This window comes from Tursiops truncatus, chromosome 12 (genome assembly GCF_011762595.2).
Source record: "Tursiops truncatus isolate mTurTru1 chromosome 12, mTurTru1.mat.Y, whole genome shotgun sequence".
NCBI lineage: Eukaryota > Metazoa > Chordata > Mammalia > Artiodactyla > Delphinidae > Tursiops > Tursiops truncatus.
This window is the reverse complement of record NC_047045.1, coordinates 77,188,441-77,209,120: the sequence shown is the minus strand read 5'-3', so window position 1 is coordinate 77,209,120 and position 20,680 is coordinate 77,188,441.

Sequence of the window (20,680 nt, the reverse complement as noted above, 5' to 3'; positions counted from 1 at the left end):
GTCCCCTGCATCGGCAGGCGGACTCTCAACCACTGCGCCACCAGGGAAGCCCCCAGTTATAAGTGTTTATATTTGTGTCTGACGTACATTGAACAAGCATCTAGAAAACTAAATCTAGTATAGAATGTTCTCTCTCTCTCTGTGTCTCTCTAATGGCCAGCACCGTTGACCCAGAGTAGGTGTTTCCAAAGCCTATGAAAATGTACATGAACCTGAGAAAACAACCAGTTGAAACATTTCCAAGAAAGACAGGTGTGCAAACGATTCCAGCTGAGAGTAGGTGCAGTGCTGTTTACTTTACTGCTCTTGAGCCAGCTTTGCTTTCTCATTTCCTCAGAGTACATATGTGTACATATTAGATAGAAGCAGATGTATAGAGTTTAAGTGTAGTGGTGCTATCGTCAGATCAGAATAACACAGGCTTTGTTGATCCCACAATACTGGATTCATTTTTTGTTATTAGTTTATTTCATGTCAGTTTCCATTTTTTCTTGGAACTGAGATGTACCACATATTTAACTGCACATTTTTAAGGAAAATGATGATAATATAACAACTAGGAAGTGTTACTTCCAAACTACTATTAATGTGCTTGCAAGGTTTCTTTTTCCAATGTCCTTTTTGACTGAGCAAACACTGAATATTCTTGGGCAGCATCTTTGTTTTTTTTTTTTTTTTTTTTTTTTTTTTTTTTGCGGTACACGGGCCTCTCACTGTTGTGGCGTCTCCCGTTGCGGAGCACACGTTCTGGACGCACAGGCTCAGTGGCCATGGCTCACGGGCCCAGCCGCTCTGCGGCATGTGGGCTCTTCCCGGACCGGGGCACGAACCCGTGTCCCCTGCATCGGCAGGCGGACTCTCAACCACTGCGCCACCAGGGAAGCCCAGTATCTTTATTTCTGAAGAAGTATGTTACCCCAATTAGCAGGGGTATGAAAAGACTGGGGGAGAAAATGATTAGAAAAGTTCAAATATATTTAGTTTTTAACTTTCTGAAATCTTAGTGATTATTATATGTTTAAATGGTAAACTTAAAAAAATTATTAGTCCAAAAGCTGGGAATCAGGACTTGAAGTTTGTATAATATGTTTCCCAAATCAATGTCACTAGAAAGCTAGCAAAAAGCAGGGTGATCTAAGCTTTGATTTCTGAATGAAGAAGAAAAGGTTAAGCAGTCTGATTGTTACCAAACCCAAGTTCATGTGCCTGACACACAGTGAGGCCACACAAACTGAAACATAGGAATTTGGAACAGAGAAAAGTTTATTGCAGGGCCAAGCAAGGAGAATGGGTGGCTCATGCTCAAAAAACCCTGAACTCCCTGATGGTTTCTGGGGAGAAGTTTTTAATAGGCAAAATTTGAGGTGAGGGCTGCAGGGTGTGTAACTTTCTTCTGTTTGGTTGATAGTGTGGTAACAGGGTGGTGCTCCAGGAATCTTGTACTCAGCCTGAAGTTACCATCCTCCACTTGGGTGGGGGCCTTAGTTCTTGCAGAAGAACTCAGAGACATTGTTAGGTATATTCCTTGAGGAGGAACCAGGACCTTGGCCCAAGGCTGCACTATAGTTTCTTGACTGTTCCACCTTTGTTTCTGCCTTTCCTCCCTTCCCTGATTAGCAACTGTTTGAATCTGCCCTTGGAACTCAGTGAAGGTCAAGGAAGCTGAATGAAGCCTATTTTCTACAAACAAGAAACAGGGGACGCAGAAAGGCTTTTGTGCCCAGGAGGGCCTCACAGGGTCCTGCTTGGTTTCATGATCTATTTATTAAGTGCACATGAGTATAATTATTTTTAACTATACAGATAAACCAATAGAATTGGGGATGGCTATTCAGACCAAAATTCCCGGTCAATTATTCAAAACACAAATGGGTAACTGGACAAAGGAAGGTGGCTCTGGATACATCACTCACAGTGCAACAGGGCTGAGTTTTGTTAAAGCTTTCCTCTGCAGAAGCCCAAAGCTTAGGAATTACCAGTTCAATGTGCAACAGGAGGAGGCACCGGGCTTCTGCAAGGTCCTTTCTTTTTTTTTTGGCGTATGGGGGCCTCTCACTGCTGTGGCCTCTCCCGTTGCGGAGCACAGGCTCCGGACGCGCAGGCTCAGTGGCCATGGCTCACGGGCCCAGCCGCTCCGTGGCATGTGGGATCTTCCCAGACCGGGGCACGAACCCGTGTTCCCTGTATCGGCAGGCAGACTCTCAACCACTGCGCCACCAGGGAATCCCAAGGTCCTTTCTTAATTAACCAAGTCTGAGGCACCTGTGCCTTCTGATTTTACATGTACTGGGCAGGTTAATTACAATGCCTACTGCCATGAGTTTTTTGTTTTTGTTTGGTTGTTGTTGTTTTTAAATAGCAGAACCCTCCTGGCCACAACCTCTTGCTTAGCAATGCGATATCTGATGACAGTTGTGCCGGGGTCGCCTCTGATATGGGATCAGCATTGAGCACCCAAACCAAGGATAGATGTGAAAGGCTTTGTTCTATGGGAGAGTAGTAATTAGCTAAGCCACCCAGACTGGTTCCCTCCAAAACTGTTTTTGGGGAATGCAGAGTAGATTCACAGAAATGTGGAGTAGATACATAGATCAGAGCAATGGTACTTTGAAGGAAAGAATACATGGGCAGTTGTTAGGGGAACCACTGACCGAAACTGCCTACCCTGGCCGGGCACTGTAGTAACCACTTGCATGAGTTATCTTGCAACAGGAGGTCCTGATAAGGAACACAGAACTAACAAGCCACCACCAGCTAGAAGAATTCAGGAAAGGTCAAAAGGAGAGAGGAGACGTCAGTCCATGTGTCCTATCAACCTCCCAGAATCCTTCTCGCTGGAATCCATCTTGGCTGAGTGATGTGTGCACCACCAGGAAGGACCCTGAGTCAGAGTGATTGGCTAGAGACAACCTGGAAACTAACCCCATCACCATAAACCCTGAGACTGCGAGCCACGTGGCAGGCAGAGCAGTTCTCCTGGGTTCCCTTACTCCACTGCTCTCCACCTGAATGCCCCTTCCCAATAAAGTCTCTTGCTTTGACAGCACTTGTGTCTCCTTGGACAATTCAGTTCCGAGCATTAGATAAGAGCCCACTCTTGGGCCCTGGAAGGGGTCCCCCTTCCTGCAACACTATGGGAGAGGTGAAGCAGAGAGTTGTCTCAAGACCTGCCTAATATTCTCATAGCTAAGTTCTGACACTCACATACCTTTATATGTCCTCACTTTTCTTAAGGTGGCCTGAGAGTATCTCTGTTCCTGATAATCAAGGGTCTCATGACCACACCCAAGGGACAAAAGATGACTGCATAAAACCCTACAGCCAACAAAGAGAGAGTTACTAATCAGAGACTCTTAACAGAAGGATTGAAGAAAAAAAGACACAAGGTGCAAAGTGCCAACTCCTTTAAAGCTCCAGACATGCCAGAGAGTCCTCCCTATGCCAATCCTAGATGGCCCCAGGCAAAAAGGACCACACTAAGATCAACTGAAATCATTGAAGAGGGTGTGGCTCAGATAAAAAAAATAGAAGTTCTAGTAATTATTTAATCCTCTTACATTGTTAGGAAGTCAACTTTTGGCCAGAAGACAGGAAGTCCCTTCCCCATGATATACAGATGGTCAAAAAGTTTTTGGTTTCCTGGAACTGCTATTTAAAATTCCAAGTATCTGAGTATAAATTAGAGGCATTAAAGGTTTGGCTAGGGGACTTCCCTGGTGGCGCAGTGGTTAAGAATCCACCTGCCAATGCAGGGGACAAGGGTTTGGGCCCTGGTACAGGAAGATCCCACATGCTGGGGAGCAACTAAGCCCGTGTGCCACAACTACTGAGCCTGCGCGCTAGAGCCCACAAGCCACAACTACCGAGCCTGCGCGCCACAACTGCTGAAGCCTGTGCATCTAGAGCCCATGCTCCGCAACAAGAGAAGCCATCACAATGAGAAGCGCGCACACTGCAACGAAGAGTGGCCCCCACTCGGTGCAACTAGAGAAAGCCCGCATGCATCAACGAAGATCCAACACAGCCAAAAATAAATAAAAATTTTAAAAAAAGTATGCAATACGAGCTTAGTTTTTCAAAACTCACTTCCTACAAACCTCTTTGCTTAACATATTTTTTATTAGCTCTTCTAATTTATGAATATGGCAAAAACATACAAATGAGTGTAAGTATCCAGACATGGCATATAATATACAAAATCTCTTATAGTTTTAATTTAAAAAATTTTTGTTTTCTTATATATAACTTGGGTTCCTTTTGGCCAGGTTTGAAGTTAGAATCTCTTTAGATCTGGGACCTGCTACATCTGTGATCCCATGAACCTCCATCATCACAGACTCTATTCTAGGTGGGTTCACTACTCACCAGCTTTTTGGCCTTGGACAGCTGTATCTCTTGGCCTCTGTTTCTCTTTAGTTCTTATTTCCTTACCTGTAAATTGAGGGTTTGAGTAGATCAATGGTTTTCTAACTGTGTTCTATAAAGCCTTGATGTGACTGTGGATATGCTTAGGGACCTCTGGGTGGGATGGGAGCAGTGGGCACAAGCTGCTGGGGCTCTGGGATCCCATAGTACCTGCTCAAATGGAGCAGTTTTACTTACGTCTACTGGATTTATTGGAGTTCTATGTGAGCTTTCACTTGATGAAAGAGTTGTAAGGCCAAAAAAAAGAAAAGAAAAGAATTGCAAACCACTAGACTAGATAAAACTTGTTACTGTTTTGTTCTAGAATTAAATTATTCTACTCTAAGCACCTTAATTGGTTCTGGCATGAAATGGCTCTCAAGAAATATCTGTTAATGGGACTTCCCTGGCAGTCCAGTGGTTAAGACTTTGCCTGTCCTTCCCCTGTAAGGGGCACGGGTTCAATCCCTAGTTGGGGAACTAAGGTCTCACATGCCGTGTGGCATGGCCAAAAAAAAAAAAAAAATCTGTTGGATGAATGGCGTCCCTGCCCTTAGGGAATTTATAACCAGATGAAAAATCTTCCTCATCTTAGAAAATACTATAGTTAAAATAATGCTTCTTTTACCCTATTGCCATCATACTTTCAATTGTTTAATTTTTGAATTTTGTAAGAAGCAAAAGAGAATGTCTATTCTTCATCTTCAAATGGCCCACACTAAAATCATCCCTTTCAGATGAATATCAGGTGACAAATTGCAGGCTATGATTGTTAGAAGTTTCATCATTAATTTGTGTAGTATCTATAAGAGAGATAGGCTAGAAACATTGATCTTACTGTACAAACATGGGACTTTTTGGTAGGATTAATGGAAATCTTTCTTTATAGAGAGAAAGCTCTTCCAATGGTATGTGCATGAGTACAAATGAATATATCTAAGTATGTTTTCTGAAGAATTTATCCAGAAATCTTTCAGTGAGTCCACATCAGAACAAGTGTAGAAAACCATGGAGTTGAAACAGTGTTGCAGTCCATGAAAATCCAGAGATCTTTAATATGTGATTGTCTTTTTTTTTAAATTTATTTATTTTATTTATTTATTTTTGGCTGCATTGGGTCTTTGTTGCGGTGAGTGGGCTTCTCATTGTGGTGGCTTCTCTTGTTGCAGAGCACGGGCTCTAGGCATGTGGGCTTCAGTAGTTATGTCATGCAGGCTCAGTAGTTGTGGCTCACAGGCTCAGTAGTTGTCGCTCGCTGGCTGTAGAGCACAGGCTCAGTAATTATGGTGCACGGGTTTAGTTGCTCTGTGGCATGTGGGATCTTCCCGGACCAGGGATCGAACCTGTGTCCCCTGCATTGGCAGGCGGATTCTCAACCACTGCACCACCAGCAAAGCCCTGTGATTGCCTTTTTGTTAACTCTTTGTACATCTGTGAACTGTAGCCTTTCAGAATGTAACATTCTCAAAGTTATCCTCGTATTTCACATCTACATCTATTGCAACTACTTAGAATGTCCTTCTCACTTTTTCCACCTATGTCTGTCTTATTTAACCTTCAAACTGTCATACAAGCATCGCCTACTCCAGGTTCACTTCTGGAGTGAATTATTTTTGCTGAGATATTCCTCCTCCATACCCCAAATCCTACCCATATGTCTAATTTAACCTATATCCAATGACTGTAACCATGTGTTTACCTTTCTTTCTCCCTGGCCATAATGAAATCTCTTTTAGGATAGGGATCATATCTTATTTATTTAACTTGGTGTTTCCAGTGCCTAAAAAAGTGCCTGGCATTTTGTAATTGCCCAATGAATTATTATGATTTTTTAATGAAAAACTGGTGGCTTTGAGAATGTTGTTCTATAGTCACTATATTAATCAGAGTCCAAACAGAAAAGTAGAGATCACTCTGAGTATTTCCGATAGAGACGACTTACTATGGGGAGTTGGTTTCAAATGCATCAGAAGAGCTGGAGGAGCGAAAGAATGAAGAGAGGGGAGCTTGAAGAGCAACAAAGAATAAGGGTGATTCCCAAAGACCGGAAGCCACAGATGCCCCTGAGCTGAAAGAAGCCCAGGATCCTGAGCCTGCACCTGCTGTTGCACTGTTGCTTCTCGATCTACTGAAGAAGTAGGTACCGTTAAGGAAGTGGACACTTCCTGGACTGATGAGGTAGCTTCCCATCCTACCTCCATCTTACCAACTGCTGAAAACTGCCAGCAGCTACCACTAAACCAAAGGCTTCTCTCTGCCTCGGATTACTGCTTCTTCCTGACAGAACCTAACAGTTAGAGAGCTGACAAGGATGTAGAGAATGTGGCATGCAGACCCGCAGCCTTGGTGGCTCAGAGAGCTGGGAGACAACAGTCACTAAGAGACTTCTGCTCCCAGGAAGCCCCCAGTTTAGAATCCATGGTGCTAAGTATCAATATATCGGAGTTCTGCAGCAGAGCAATTACTGATTGATTAAAAAGCATGAATGTGAATATGTCAGACATTTCATCTCCTGCCTAAAGACATGCTAATCAAACTTATCTGTGACACAAAAACGGGGGATAGGAGGCACCTCTATGAAATCCATCAGGATTAATATTCAAGTTTATCACAGTAGACTAGAACTATGATTCTTAAGTCGGTGAAAGAAAACCTAACAGAAAAGAAGGAAGTTCTGACATATGCTACAGCATGGATGAACCTGGAGAACATTATGCTAAGTGAAATAAGCCAGTCACAAATACTGAATAATTCCACCTCTATGAGGTACCTAGAATAGTCCAATTCATAAAGAAATACCAATTTCTCCATCCTTTTGCTTTTAATTCATCTTTTTCTTTACATTTAAAGTTCTTTTCTCATAGACAGCACTGTAGTTAGGTCTTGCTATTTTTTAGCTGACAACCTCTGTCTTTTAATTGGAGTGTTTAATGTAAATATTGATATGGTTGGGATTAAATCTACCATCTCGCTATTTGTTTTCTAGTTATCCAATTTAGATATTTTTCCTCTTTTTTCTTGCTTCCTGCTTCCTTTTGGATTAATCATGTGTTTTTTTTGTTTGTTTTTGTTTTCCAGATGATTTCATTCTTTCCTCACTATTGGCTGATACATTTTGTTTTATTTTTTAGTGGCTGCTCCAAGGTTTACAATATACATCTTTAAATGACCACAGTCCATCTCCAAATAATATTATATGACTACACATAGAATGTAAGGCCCTTACAACAGGGTACCGTTGTTTTTTCCTTCTAGCCCTTTGCACTGTTGCTTCTTACACATGTTATCATACATTGGCACAGTTTTTGTCATACATGCCCCACAGTACTTGCTATTATTGTGGCTGTAAATAATCACTTTTCTTTTCAAGAGATTTAAAATGAGAGTCTTTTTATATGTTTCCACATGTCTATCATTTCCATGCTCTTCATTCCTTTGCGCAGATACAGAATTTCATTTGGCGTTATTTTCCTTCTGCCTGAAAGAATTCTGTTCATGTTGCTGTGTTGCATCTCTCTGGTGAAGAGTTCTTTCAGCTTTTGTATGTAGAATTCTAGATAGAAAACTTTTTCTTCAATACTTTAGAGATGTCACTCCATTGCCTTCCAGCCTGCAAAGTTTCTGATGAGAAATCTGCTGTCATTTTTAATCTTTGTTCTTCCGTATGTAACGTGTACCTACAACTCTCCCTCCAGAGCTTTTAAGATTTTCTCTTTATCATTGATTTTATGATGTTTCTTAGCTTTATTCTTTATGTTTGTTCTTCTTTGAGTTCCTTGAGAATCCTAAATCTGAGAGTTTATAACTTTCATCAAATTTGACAGTTCCAGCTATCATTCTTTAATTTTTCTGTTCCTCCCACCTATTCTAGCTGGTACTCCATTTATACATGTTTTAGACCACTTGATGTTTTTCGATGTGTCACTGATCCTCTATTTTTTTTTTCTTCTATCTTCTCTTTGTGCTTCATTTTGGAGAGATACTCTTGTTTCAAGTTTACTGATCATTTTTACTGCAGTGTTTAATCTGCTATTAATCCCATCTAGTGTTTTTTCCTATCAGGTATCACATATATATTATATATATATAAATATATATATATATAATATATATATTTTTCATTTACATAAATATATATATTTTTGGCTGCACTGTATGGCTTGCAGGATCTCAGTTCTGGGACCAGGGATTGAACCCAGGCCATGGCAGTAAAAGCCTGAATCCTAACCACTAGGCCACCAGGGAACTCCTTCAGGTATCATATTTATCATCAGTATTTAGTAAAAAATTTGAGGGCTTCCCTGGTGGTGCAGTGGTTGAGAGTCCGCCTGCCGATGCAGGGGACGCGGATTCGTGCCCTGGTCCGGGAAGGTCCCACATGCTGCGGAGTGGCTGGGCCTGTGAGCCATGGCCGCTGAGCCTGCGTGTCCGGAGCCTGTGCTCCGCAACGGGAGAGGCCACAGCGGTGAGAGGCCCGCGTACTGCAAAAAAAAAAAAAAAATTGAGAGAAACTTTTTGCAGATCTCAGGCGTTCTCTCTCTGTGTGCAGCTCCCTTCTTGCCAATACTCTGTCACACAAATTCTAGCCACTCTGGCCTTTTAAACTCTAATCTCTGTCTCCTCATCTCAGTGAGATTCCTGGGCTGTGTGCCGTGGTTTGGAAACTGCTGCTAGGCAGAAAGCTGGAGCAACGATAGCACTCGCTTCATTAGATCTCCTTCCAGGGATCACAGTGTGGCTGGTGCTGCCCGCTGTCCAACATCTGAAAACAGATGTTTCATGTAGTTGGTTCAGTTTTCAATTTGTGCACGGCAGGAAGATAATTACTATAGCCATGCATACTTTATGAGCAGTCGGTGCAAGTCTAAATAAGTACCTTTGAATGTTACTTTAGTATCACTGTGACTGCAACAGTTACAAAACAAACTGACATAGGTGCTCTCTTTTTGGTGCCTCCCATATCAGGAGCAATTTTTGATGGTGATTTTCTTCAATGGTGAATTACTTTTGGTAAATTTCCAAACAAAATAGGTCTCAATTTTCCCTCGTTACATGATAGTTGCATTCTTAGAGAATTTCGTAAATATTAAAATGAAAATACTTTGTGTTTAGATGTAAAATGGAGTTAGGTTCTGGGCTCAGATAATATACCTGTAAATGGGTTTTCCTTTTACAGAAAAGTCACGTGGGATATGGGACCACAATCCCTTGTGTAGGACTGTGGTGTGGCATCCTTGGCCCTTGTTGGAAACCACTGTCTGCATAATGAGTGTCTTTCATACTTCATGTATTTTATCTGCTGAATGCATAACCATGTGGTAATTTTGAAGCCTACATGTGGTGGGAAAGGCAATAAATAAGTTACATCTTAGCTGTGGTTCCTGTTAAGGGAAAAGAAGAGATACTTAACATTATTTTACCAAGATAATCATGGTAAATGATCATTCCTTTATAATGAAGGAATCTATTTTTAGTTCACCTTCCAAACAAGGGACTCTTTCTGCAGAAAGTCATTGTAAAATGTTCCCGCATGATCATAATTCACTCATTCAACAAATTTTTATTGAGCTTCCATATGTGCCAGGTATTGAGGATATATGAGTGATTCAAACAGACAAGAATCTCTGTCCTCACGGAGCTTCCATGTTTATTAAGGTTCAGGGCAGAGAAACTGGCCACCAAAGGAAACATTCACACATCCCTCAAATTTAAAGACAGAGTTTCCACATCACACATTTCCGTTAAGTAATAAAACAGGTTATGAGAATTTTATTTATTTATTAAGATTTTTTTGATGTGGACCATTTTTAAAGTCTTTATTGAATTTGTTACAATATCGCTTCTGGGGACTTCCCTGGTAGCCCAGCAGGTAAGACTCCATGCTCCCAATGCAGGGGGCTGGGGTTCAATCCCTGGGTGGGGAACTAGATCCCACATGCATGCCACAACTAAGAGTTCACATGCTGCAGTTAAGACCTGGTGCAGTCGAAATAAACAAACAAACAAATAAATAAATAATAAATATTAAAAACAAAACAAAAAGAACATTGCTCTGAAGAAGTGCATAACCAAAGTTGAAGACCAGGGCATCCAATCAAATTTGGATGATCTGCTTCAATTATATCGATAGGTTCAAAGGGATCATCAAATAATCCTGCTCAACCCACACTTCATGTTTTCCTGAAAGAGCAGAAGAAGCCTCCTTTCTCACGGAACTCAGTTGCCCTAGATCACCTTGGCTGTTGAAGAATTATTAGTTTGGCTGGGATCCCACTTTCAGAACATACTTCCTTAGATCCGGCAACTTGAATTCTGGATTGATGACCACTTGGCTTGTTTGAACGGATTCTCTGGTTCACTCTCTGATGTGGCCTCAAGTAAAATGCACATTGTCCCCCTCCCCCCAGACAGCTGCAATACCACCATGGGGCTGCAAGGGGAAATTTGGGATCTGCAACTCTATGGAATGTGTAGTCACAAAAATAAAACTTGGTGCTGGGAGTCCTAGGTTCAATTCCCTGACACAAGATCTACTTCGTATGGATCCTGGGGGGAACCAATGAATTCTTTTCGGAGGCTCAGTGACTCCAACTCTAAAACAAGGACAATGGTAACTTTGTTCAAGAGTTGTTATAAGGATTACAATGAAGCCATGTATGTCAGAATGAGTTGCAAGTCACACAGTACCATATACATACAGGCATACGTACACCATACATGTACGCATTGCTGTAGTGGTCAGTGATGATGAGTAGGGTAGGGGGCCTGTTGAAAGATTCCGAGGTCTGAAAACTCTGTAGCCCTCTGGCCTGTACTTCTGAATGTACTGTATTATTTTGCTGCTTTTCCTGATGAGACAACAGTAAGCTTTTGCTCTCAGTACTCTTTCCGGTTTTCACTTCCCTGTTGGATTTGTAGTCATTGCTTGTGGTCCAGTCTAAATGTGATTAAGTTTGATGCCCAGGAGACAGTGAAGTAGGTGCACGTGGTACACAGCTTCCCTTCCCTTAGTGTGGGAGATTCTGCCCGGGGCTGACCGCCTTCTCTGGGTTGGGGGAGGTCCCAGTGTAGCTGCCTCAAACTGGCTGACCTGAAGTGGATCCAGACATACCTGTGAATTCCTTACCTTGCTGGGTGGTGCCAGTCCTGGGGCAGGCTTACTCCTGTGATCTCTGTGGCCCAGTAAAAGGTGCTTATGCTCCACTTGCTGAGTGGGAGCCAGTGAGGTGATGACAGCCTCCCTTTACAGATGGCAGGCATGTATTCTTGTACTAACAAGAATTTCTTGCTGGATCATCAAGACATTTACCTTGTGGGGACTGGACCTTGTAGAATCTTACTCCTCGGTGTGACGCTTCAGCATCTGTGTTTTATCGTCAGTCTGACCTGTCCTCAAACAAAAGATCTGGAAAGAAACACTTTTCCAGAAATCATCCACGTGCTGTTGACTTTTACTTTCTACTGTATCCCTTTCTCCCTACGCCCAGCAATTTCCCATGAATACTAAATAAGTGTCTTGGGCTAATTGAACCGAACTGTTTTGTCAGATCTATTTACAAGCTCCTTTTAGTTTGTTTACTTAGCTTCCATTCTGGGTGCGCTATTTCACTGTTTTTTTGGTTTAGATAAAAAAACATACAAATCGCAGTGTTTCCATTGTGTGATCGATATAATAATAATAATCCATTTCCATACTCTATTATGAATCAGATGTTTTATACACCTGATCTGATTTAGTCCCCATAATGTTCCAGAGTAGACATTATCTCCCTTTTACCCACGAAGCTTAGAGGGTACAAAAATTTGTTTAAAACTACAAAGTTAGTAATTATTAGACCAGGAATTGAAATCTAGGTAGGTTTAAATCCAATCAATCTTGTCTGCAGCAGATACCACTGGTGCCCTCTGCCTGCAGCTGTGCCGGGGCAGTGGGGCGGAGGTGGCCAGGAGGTGGACTTTCTGTGCACGTCGAATGCTGGTTCACCTCACCTGCAGGCTGAGTCCCCTGCTTCTCTGCATCAGGCTTTCTCAGAAGTTGTCTGGGAAGTTGCCTCATAGCCTGGAAGTGCTGGGGAGTTATATCCCCAGGGGCAGCCCTCTACCAGTAGAGGAAGGGAGTCAGGGGCAAATGCCAAGACGCCCTCCTTCAGAGGGACAGTTGGGTACCTTCTACAGCAGTGGTCCCTAATCTTTTTGGCACCAGGGACCAGTTTCATGGAAGACAATTTTTCCATGGACTGGAGGGTTGGGGGGATGGTTTTGGGATGATTCAAGTGCATTACATTTATTGTGCACTTTATTTCTATTATTATTACATTGTGATATATAATGAAATAATTATACAACTCACCATAATGCAGAATCAGTGGGAAAAATGGAGCTGGAGTACCTGGCTCCCTGACTTCAGACTATACTACAAAGCTACAGTAAGCAAGACAGTATGGTACTGGCACAAAAACAGAAATATAGATCAAAGGAACAGGATAGAACACCCAGAGATAAACCTACACACATATGGTCACCTTATTTTTGATAAGGGAGGTGAGAAAATACAATGGAGAAAAGATAGCCTCTTCAATAAGTGGTGCTGCAAAAACTGGAAAGCTACATGTAGAAGAATGAAATTAGAACACTCCCTAACACCATACACAAAAATAAACTCAAAATGGATTAAAGACCTAAACGTAAGGCCTGACGCTATAAAACTCTTAGAGGAAAACACAGGCAGAACCCTCTATGACATAAATCACAGCAAGGTCCTTTTTGACCCACCTCCTAGAGAAATGGAAATAAAAACAAAAATAAACAAAGTGGACCTAATGAAATTTAAAAGCTTTTGCACAGCAAAGGAAACTATAAACAAGACGAAAAGACAACCCTCAGAATGGGAGAAAATATTTACAAATGAAGCAAATGACAAGGATTAATCTCCAAAATTTACAAGCAGCTCATGCAGCTCAATATCAAAAAAACAAACAGCCCAATCCAAAAATGGGCAAAAGACCTAAACAGACATTTCTCCAAAGAAGATATACAGATTGCCAACAAACACATGAAAGGATGCTCAACATCACTAACCATTAGAGAAATGCAAATCAAAACTACAATGAGGTATCACTTCACACCAGTCAGAATGGCCATCATCAAAAAATCTAGAAACAATAAATGCTGGAGAGGGTGTGGAGAAAAGGGAACCCTCTTGCACTGTTGGTGTGGATGTAAATTGATACAACCACTATGGAGAACAGTATGGAGGTTCCTTAAAAAATTAAAAATACAACTACCATGCGACCCAGTAATCCCACTACTGGGATATACCCTGAGAAAACCATAATTTAAAAAGAGTCATTCATGTACCACAATGTTCATTGCAGCTCTATTTACAATAGCCAGGACATGGAAGCAACCTAAGTGTCCATCGACAGATGAATGGATAAAGATGTGGCACATATATACAATGGAATATTACTCAGCCATATAAAGAAACGTAATCGAGTTCTTTGTAGTGAGGTGGATGGACCTAGAGTCTATCATACAGAGTGAAGTAAGTCAGAAAGAGAAAAACAAATACTGTATCCTAACACATATATATGGAATCTAATACAAAACAAAACAAAAGGTTCTGAAGAACGTAGGGGCAGGACAGGAAAAAAGACGCAGACATAGAGAATGGACTTGAGGACACAGGGAGGGGGAAGGATAAGCTGGGACGAAGTGAGAGAGTGGCATGGTCATATATACACTACCAAATGTAAAATAGATAGCTAGTGGGCAGCAGCCGCATAGCACAGGGAGATCAGCTTGGTGCTTTGTGACCACCTAGAGGCGTGGGAGGGAGAAGCAAGAGGGAGGAGATATGGGGATATATGTATATGTATAGCTGATTCACTTTGTTATAAAGCAGAAACTAACACACCATTGTAAAGCAATTATACTCCAATAAAGATGTAAAAAAATAAAATAGCGAATTTCACTTGTTAGTCCAAAATATAAAGGCCAGGTCTAGGCAAACAAAGCCCAGAACAAGAAAAGACCATCGTCATACTTGTCACCTAGGGGTTCCACAGAAATGAGGCATCTCAATGGAAAGTTATACTCTGATTAGTTAAAATTTTCTGAAATGCACATCCCTCAAAGGACCTGAGCTTGTTTTAAGAAGAGCGTCCAGCGTTACAGCATCGCTACAGCACTGAGGACTCTCTTCTAACAACGGGCCAGCCTCTTATCACTAACAGACACTTTTTTGGGAAACTCTGGGGACATTTTCCCTTGGACCACACCACGGTGTGTTCTCTGCTCATTCGCATGAGTGTTCCCCTGAGGATACGGTTGTGGCTGTCTGTGGACACGTGTGTGCCGGCCAATCCCTGCTGGGGAGTTATCTGCTTGCACCCAGGCCTGCCATGCCCTGTAGTAAACTGTCTCTTAGTGATGAAAACCCCAAAGACAGATGTTTCCTACCAAACACAGCATGCTGCAGCAAGTCCCACGAGAAATGTGAATAAGCAGATTTTGAAACAATGTTCAGTTTCTGAAAGGTTTCTCCAGATGAATACCCTCTCATTATGAAAACCAGAGCAGGAAAGAAGAACAAGTGTTGTAGCAAATGTTCTGATTGAGAAATTTCCCCCACTTATTCCAGATTGAGAACGAGAGATGACATAAAACAACAAAAGCAGCCAATTGAAAGACGACCCAAATATTGAGGCAGTGATTGCAAGGCGCTTTAGGAAGAAGCCTGTGAATATCCTTAATTATTATCGGGTCTCTAAGACCTTGTGTACTTTTATTGAACTTGACAGTGAACAAGAAGCTGATTGCTTGAGCTATAGAACACTCTTGATGAAGTTAACTTTTTTTTCCCTCTTAGATAGGATACTTTTCTCCAAATTTGAAAGCCATAACTCTCCCTCTCTCAACCCCCTGTTTGATTTTTTTTTTCCTGAAAGAATAATCCCCTAATACAAAGCCCATTAGTAAAAGCAAGAACAATAATAACTCTTTTAACATGTACTGAGTACCTGCCTTATGGGTTGTTATGTCATTTAAGGTACACACACCACTCTAAGACGAATATTATTATGTGCGGACTCTGGTTTGTACACGAGGAGAAAAGTGAAGCTTGGAGGAGTTCAGTGAGTTGCTCATGATCATGTGAATAATAAGTGGAAATGAGGAAAGTGGGATTCGAATCCTTGCAGACTTTTTCTAAACGACTCTACAATGTCTTCTGAAGGAGGAACCCCCAAATAACACTGCATAAGAAATCGCTTGTCCCTGTTTCTGAGTTTTTTTATCCTGTTGAAGTCTTGTTCAGATCAAAGGTAGCAATAGCGGGGAAGGTGGCAGGGAGAAGGCAATGGGAGACTGAGTTGGGACTGTGGAGCAGCTAGAGTTAGTATTCAGACAGCTCTATTTGTTATTAATATTTTATGATAGTTATTTTGTCACCTTCTTCACATCTCCTTCCCCTGCCCCGCCCCTCCGCCACCCAAGTTGAACTTGGGCTGCTGGATTCTCCCAGGAAGGCATGGGTCCTTTAAATCAAGGGGCCTCTGGGGGTCTGCCTGACTGCCTGTATCCCACTAACCATCTATAGTTTGCTTGACTATGATTGTAATCGATAGATCAGATCTTTTCTGTGTGTCTGCAAAATTCAGGATCAGTTATCTAGTTGCTAATCCCAAACTGGGTAGCTATGTGTCTTAGGTCTGGGCAGCCCCTCCCTTGATATCCTGCCCACCGCGCCCGCTGTTGACCTAGCCACTCTTTCCTCACGTGGCTGAGGTACCTAAGCTCTCAGCAAACGGGAATCCCCTCAGTTCCTCAGCAGGTACACGGTGTAGGTAATGCCAGGCCATTCAGAACTGGGTAAATAAAATTACATTCTACAGCGTTTCCTGTAAGTTGACTTGCTTGTTGCAGCCATGGTTGAAATGTCTCTAAAGATTAGTGCTTTTTGGTGTGGACTGTGAGGTAACCTACACTCGGGGTTTAGTGTGTGTGTGAAACAGTATGAGAGAATCAGTGCCAGCAGACATTTAATAGAAAGCAGGCATCAATACTGTCCAAGTATCCCTTTTACCTTAAAATTGTTAGAATTAGAGGTGAGAAATTTCTTATTGAGCAGGTCCCACTTATTTCTTCCCCCCCTTTTTTCCTCTTACATATCATATCCCTGTCCACTCAGAATGATAACGCACACTTCTAACGCCGTGTCCTTGATAGATCACATTCACAGACGTTATCTTATGGCTCCTTGACCTCACCCTGTGAGCCAGGCTGGCTGGATTATACCCATTTAACAAGGGAGGAAACTCGAGGTCAGAGATCTTCTGATCACATTAAGCTCACATCTGTGGCGAATTGCCTCTGGCAGGAAGCCAGGTCATGTGAGTCTCTCTCAGTTCATTTCCACTAGACTCGGGGGCCAGCTGGCCTGTTTAGTGCTGGGTTTGGGGGAGTCTGTTTTGTTTCTTGGGGCATGAGGTTTTGGCCCGCAAAGTAAGAACGTAGTATCAGCCGGTCATAAAAACACAAACCAAAAAATAAATACCGCTTTCCAGGATGTTAGGAGAGCAAATGTCCCATATGCCACACAGAATAATACTGTGTCCAACCCCATCTGGCACTTTGACGGAAACGTATTTTACAATGATACCATCATCCGTCTCGTGACATTCAAACTGACCAGTAATGCATTCAGAGCACTCCAGATGTTATTCTTCTAGTGGGCCGTTTCCCCTCATTGTATGCACGAAGTGGTTACTAAAACACAAAGCTATCCCTGTAGATTTCTGGTACCTGATGGAAATCTTCCTGGATGCTCTTCTACTTCCTGGTAACAATTTAATCGATGCAGAAATAGGAACTGAACTTGCCTTCTGGTTTTGACGTGTCCTCAAATTACAAGACGTTTCCCCCCAAAACCTAACAGCTGGCATACACAGAAAGATCTGAAAAAAATCATTCAATAAAGTTTATTGGAAAAACTGTCCACCCCAAAATGCTATTTTGACGGCTGTTTAAAACACAGGCAGCTGAAGTGAACCCACTCGAGCACCCTCGATTTTATATCTTTAAATTGATATATTGAATTGCCTCACCTGATTTCACTTATTGTTTGAGTTCATACTTTGGAACCTAAGTATTTGTCTTGTATTACAAACACAAAAGTCTATAGAAATGCTAGCTTGTGCTTTTCTTAGGAGTTAACAATAGATTTTAGAAAAGATTTTGAATTATAATTTCTTTTCTCGAACATTCATTAATCCACCCACTCATCCATGATCCATGTTTGCACTTGGTGTATACAGCTTTGCTTCTTGGTATTGCTCAGGACTTCAGGTGCATGGGAAGTCTTTTATTTTTTGTTTTGGCTGCACCATGCAGCACGTGGGATCTTAGTTCCCTGACCAGGGATTGAACCTATGCCCCCTGCAGTGGAAACGTGGAGTCTTAACCACTGGACCACCATGGAAATCCCTATTTTTGTTTCTTTAAATATAACAGCTTTATAGATATATAATTTAAATGCCATACAATTCACTTGTTTACAGTATAAAATTCAATGGTTTTTAGTATGTTTACAGAGTTGTGCAACCACAGCTGTAATAAATTTTAGAATATTTCATCACCCCCAAGAGAAACCTCATGCTCTTTAGTAGTGCATGGACAATCTTTTGTATATGATTACAGCCCTGCAAATTCTGCTTAAACCCAGAAGATTAATACATGTGTTTATCTCTGCTTTTTCTCAAAGCCCCACTAAAATAATAATCAAGAAAAAATTTCTTTTAAAAGCTTAAAACCACAGACAGAAAGAAGAGAGGAGGTAACAGCAAGTGATTCTAAGTGATTTTGGAAACTGAACTGTGAATGGACAAGTTGTAACTGACTCAGACTGAAAGAGAGGACACTGAAAGCTAAGTACCTGCCAGGGGTGGCAGGTGGCGGCCAATCAGCAACAAGCTAGTTCTCACTGCAGGACCCCAGAAAGGCTCAGAAATGTGAGGCATCTGCAACCTGAAAGCAGAGGTGCTGAATGGGGCTGCAGTTAGACTTTGATTATTGGGAAGCTGGTTGAAACACTTTTAAAGGAAGAGGTAATGTTTCAGTTTGAGGTTGAAGACACCATGGAGGAAAAAAAAAAACAGTGTCCCCCCTTGAAAGCAGTCAGGCAGGAGAAATGCCCTCTTATTCGAGGGAAGGTCAGCTTTTTTGTTCTATGCAGGCCTTCAACTGATTGGGTGATACCCACCCACATTAGGGAGGGCAATCTGCTTTACTCAGTCTACCCATTTAAATGTTAATCACATCCCAAAACACCCTCAAGAAATACCCAGAATAATGTTTGACCAAATATCTGGGCACCCCATGGCCCAGCCAAGTTGACATATAAAATTAACCATCACAGTCACCCTATCTGGAAGTCCAGCAACACTCAGAACTTTCGAGCAGCATTTGACTGTTTTATGCCTAAATATGAACAGAGAGCCCGGGATGGCCAGGCATCTGAGGACAGCCTCTAAGATGCAGGAGCGATCCCAAATAAAGGCAACTTGGAAGAAAACAGAAGGAAACATCAAAAACAAACAAACAAATAAACAAACCACTCACTATTAGTTAATATACTCAGAGAGGATGAGAGACAAAGTTCTTATAAAAAAAAATGAGAAAGCTTAAAAAAGTAACAGAGAACAAAAAGAGCCTAATGGATATTAAAATGAAGATGGCAAAGCTAAAAAATTAAATAGAAGGTAAGAAAAATGAAGTTGAGCAAACTATTCCCAAAAATAGAGGGAAAAAAAGACACTGGAGAAAAAAATAAAAAGAAAGAAAGAAAAGTAAATTAGAGGATCAATCAGTAGTTGTACTGACTATTGAGAGAACAGCAAACACAAGGGATGGGTTGGGAATGGAAGGAGGAGTGGGAATTATTTAGAAAACCAAGAGGCCTGTCAAGGGCTCAGAAGTAAATGCAGGGAAACATGTGACCCAAGCCAGAGGAGAGTATCTCCAGGATACAAATTAGGACCAAGAGAAGAAGACGGCTTTCCCTGCGAAGTTAGCAGGATGTAAGTTCAGTGTTTCTGGTGGTTGTTTCTGTTTCTCTTAACATTTGGAGAAAGCCACCTGCTTCATCCAGGGCAGAGATAAGAGATGGGGGGCTTCCCTGGTGGCGCAGTGGTTGAGAATCTGCCTGCTAATGCAGGGGACACGGGTTCGAGCCCTGGTCTGGGAAGATCCCACATGCCGTGGAGCAACTAGGCCCGTGAGCCACAACTACTGAGCCTGCGCGTCTGGAGCCTGTGCTCCGCAACAAGAGAGGCTGCGACGGTGAGAGGCCCGCGCACCGCGATGAAGAGTGGCCCCCTCTTGCCACAACTAGAGAAAGCCCTCGCACAGAGACGAAGGCCCAACACAGCAAAAATAAATAAATTAATAAACTCCTACCCCCAACATCTTAAAAAAAAAAAAAAAAGAGATGGGGGGGAGGGAGGGAGGGAGGGGGGAGAGAGGGAGAGAGGGGGGAGAGAGGGAGAGAGGGGGGAGAGAGAGAGGGAGGGGGGAGAGAGAGAGAGAGAATCCAGTGTTAGAACCTCTTGTTTTAGCCATTTGTGAGACCAGACTCAGCCTCCAGTCTTTCTCCTCGAGGATGATGGGAAACAATCAATTCTTTTCCCAATAAGGTTTTGAGAATTTTGTTTCCACCACTTTCAACACGACAGGCACAGGGGGTCTTGACCCGCAGGCTCGCGATGCTCATCACCGTTCTAGTCACCCTCACACCCACTCACGCATGCACGTGCGTGTGCCGTACACACGTCATCTGCAAACTGCAGTTCACAAGAAAGAGCTTCATCTGATCACTCATGAAAGCAAATATTCTTATACGCTTATCACATTGCAGGCTCTGTGCTGAGCACCACAGATACAGCGAATGAGAGTCAGTCCCTGTTACTTAAGGAGCTTTCTGCCAAAAGGCAGAAAGACGTGCAATTTCATGTGGTTGATCCCTGAGGCACAGAGCACTAAAGGAAGACGTAGGAGGAACGTCCATCCCGGCTTGGTGGCAGAGACCGTTTTCAGGAGGATGCTGTATCAGAGTTGAGTCTTACTGAATAAATAAAGATGCCTGGGGGGCAGGGTCTTTGGGAATTTGCAAGCAGTTCAGCGTGCCCAGAGTAAGAGATGAACTTGGGGCAGTCAGCAGGACCTAGGTCATGACGGAATAGACAACTACAAACATCAATGCAGTGAAGCTAGTGAATAA